The sequence below is a fragment of the Delphinus delphis genome, chromosome 5 (assembly GCF_949987515.2).
Source record: "Delphinus delphis chromosome 5, mDelDel1.2, whole genome shotgun sequence".
Taxonomy (NCBI): Eukaryota; Metazoa; Chordata; class Mammalia; order Artiodactyla; family Delphinidae; genus Delphinus; species Delphinus delphis.
This window is the reverse complement of record NC_082687.1, coordinates 985,319-988,692: the sequence shown is the minus strand read 5'-3', so window position 1 is coordinate 988,692 and position 3,374 is coordinate 985,319. Positions and strand designations below refer to the sequence as shown.

General features: G+C 41.0%; 1 long non-coding RNA gene across 1 annotated transcript; it reads right to left on the bottom strand.

Moving 5' to 3' along the window:
- Positions 1 to 400: 400 nt before the first annotated feature.
- LOC132425260 (uncharacterized) lies at positions 401 to 2,617 on the bottom strand. The gene is made up of 3 exons (XR_009519409.1): positions 2,488 to 2,617; positions 1,830 to 1,933; positions 401 to 851 (listed from the first exon to the last, which is right to left on the bottom strand). It is a non-coding gene; the product is annotated as an uncharacterized lncRNA (long non-coding RNA).
- Between the last annotated feature and the right edge of the window lie 757 nt (positions 2,618 to 3,374).

Below are 3,374 nucleotides of genomic sequence, written 5' to 3'. Positions count from 1 at the left end.
ATAAAGGGAGTCAGGAAATCTAAAGCTTTGGCTGAAGTTATTTTTTCCGAATGAGATTGTTAGTCTTGTATAGTGTTTCTTGCACACCCAGTGTGTTTTGTCACTGTGATGTCACGATGTGCATGTTCATAGAACATCCCAGCCACACCTGTGAGTCTTGGCAGTGAGAAGGAGACACAAATCTCTGAATGGTCATTTCAGTCTAGGAGGGAAGATCAAAATATGTTAATGCCATACAACATTGAAGACGTGATTCATGAAAGAAATAGTCCATAAGCTGGACTTAATTAAAATTAAAAACTCTGTTCTGTGAAAGACAACATCAAGAATTAGAAGATACGACTGGGGGAAAATATTTGCAAAAGACACATTGGCTAAATCAGTTTATTTATGAACACTTTATTTATTGAAAACAAGCAATGCAATTTGTAAATGGGCCAAAATTTTTAAAAGACAACCCACGAAAAACGATATGCAGATGGCAAAAATGCACGTGGAAAGGTGCTCTGCATCAGATGCCATCAGGGAAATGCAAATTCAAACAACAACGAGACACCATGACACACCTCTTAGAACGGCCACAGGCTGGAACACTGACAGCCACCAATGCTGACAAACATGGGGAACGACAGGAACTCTCATCATTGCCGGTGGGAGCGCAAAACGGTGCAGCCGCTTCGGAAGGCGGTTTGGTGGTTTCTTACACAGCCAGACGTCCTTTAACACATGACCCAGCGGCTGGACTTCTTGGTGATTTCTTACACAGCCAGACGTCCTTTAACACATGACCCAGCGGCTGGACTTCTTGGTATTTACCCAAAACAGTTGAAAACTGATGTCCACACAAAAACCTGCACACAGATGTTCATAGTGTAAACATTAAAAATTTTTATAGAATAAACATTTATTCATAATTGTCAAAACTTGGAGCAATGAAGAATATTACTCAGCACTAAAAAAGAAATGAGCTATCAAGCCATGGAAAGAAAGGGACAAATCCTAAACACATATTACAAAGCAAAGAAGTCCATCTGTAAAGGCTACATAATTAATGACTCAAATTATATGACATTCTGGAAAAGGCAAAACTGGAGAAGGTGAAAAGATAGGTGGTGGCCTGGGCTAGTGTTGGGGGAGATGAACAGGCAGAGCGCAGAGGGTTTTTAGGGCAGTGAAAATACCCTGCATGGTAATTATAATGATGGATGCATTTCATTATACATTTGTCCAAACCCAAACAACTTTTTAACACATGTAATTAAATAACCAACACATCATTTATTCCCTGCAGTATTTAGGAATGATTTCCGCGGTGCTCAGAGGAGGCATCGTCTTTAAGAAGAACAAGTTAAAAGTGTTAAAAATAAACACTGCAAACGAGTAAGAGACAACCTTATATTCCCTGGAGGCTGGAAGATTCTTAAATTTCCCCCTGAACCAATCGTTGTTGTTGCTTTTTTTTTTTTAACCGTCCTGGGAGTCCCTAAGAAAAAGAGACCAGGCTTCTGAGCTTCTCCCTAATCAATTAGTCAATCAAGCAATCAATCATTGAACAGTTATTTATTTTTAATAAGTATTTCAAATATTCCACCATTTACGAGAATGTCAGATAAAACCTTTAGGGACTGAAAAGGTTTTGCTGTAGTTATCTTTTTGATGAGAGGATGAAACAGCTCACATTCTACATAACAGCAATTATGTGACAATATGCGGCGTGACACACTGTGTATGTGCCACATTTCCCTGATGGCATGTGCACAATGATGTGGAGGGAGTGTGCCCTCAGACTGGCAGAAGAAAAGAAAGTGACAATAAAATCAGAGCCTCACCTCATAGCCTGAGTCACACCCGCAGCGATGACAGGATTTTGACAGATGAAAGCACTAGAGGTAATTTTCCCTTGACAGTCACGTGAAATTCTTCTGAAGACAGCCTGGCAGAGTGCAAGGGAGAAAGAATACGGGGTCACAAGTCTGGAAATCGCAAGGTCAAAAGCCAGCAGAGCTCAGTTAATGAAATCATGAAATGCCACTTCGACTCTGGTTGACGGAAATGAAATAGATTGACAGCTTCCACCACATGGCATCCTCCGAAGCAGAGGGGCACGGCGGGCAAGCCCACCAGGCATCCAGGACTCCCTTGCAGAGACCTCTCTTCCTAAGACTCAGCGTAGCATTTTGAAAAATAGGTTAACAACGCTCTCATTTGTTTCACATGTAGCTTCCTTATGTACAATTCGAGAGAAAGTGTACACTTTGAGCAAACGAATGCATATAAGATTTTTAGTTTAAAAATGAGATATTTTCCTTCGTAACAGTTTTCTGTGAACCAGAAGCACATGTTTGTGTCCTGTTACATCCCATGCCAATCTGTCCGAAATTCCTGTGGGTTCTCCCTTCAGAATGCATCCCCAATCCAGCCGCTTCCGACCAACCCCACTGTTTCAGTCTTGCTGAAGCCCCCAGAATCTCTCACCTGGATACTCACCTCCCAACTGTTCTCTCTGCTTTTACCCTCGGGTCTTCCCCAGGTGCCTCCTCAGCTGATCCTCGGATCCCTTTAAAATCTAAAATGCATTTTTTAAAAAGCAGCAAATTCCATCATGCTTCTCCTGGGCTTAAACACTGCATTTCACTGGAAGTGAAGCTGAGGTCCTCCCAGTGACCTGCAGCCTGGCTCAGTCTGCTACAGAGTCACACAGCCTCCTGCAGCTTCTGGGTTTTGCACTGGCTGTTCTCGGCCTGGACTGCTCTCCCCCCAATAACGGCAGGGCTGAATCTCTAACCTGCTTCAAGTGTCAACTGTCACCTTCTCAGTGAGAACTACCCATCCCCCTGGAATCTCCCTTACCCTGCTCCATTGTATTTTCTTATAACACGTCACCAACTGCTATACTAAACTATTTGTTCATTACAGTTATTGTTAACTCAGTCTCCTTACTGTAATGTCAGCTTTCTGAGTTGGTCACTACTATATTCTGGGCACCTAGAACAATCTGGCACACAGTTATTACTCAAAAAATATTTGTCGAATGAATGAATTATAGACAATGGCATAAAAGGTCAAACCACTTGCAGGGCTGCGGTAATATTTACTTTTAAAGGAACTGTGCTCATTTGAAGACATAAGAAATGGGGCTACACCATAATGATATATTGAATAAATAATTTGCACATTAAGACTAGTGATTAGAAACAATGTCAACAACATTTTGAATTGATCACACAATTGTGTATGTGATTAAGAAATTTCATGACAGGAAATAAGACATAACTCATGAATACGTGTTAAAATGATCCATCTGCTTAGAATGGTTTCTTGCTTATCCATTTAAATAAAATGAGGGTAATAAATAACATTTGAACAGCAGTAGT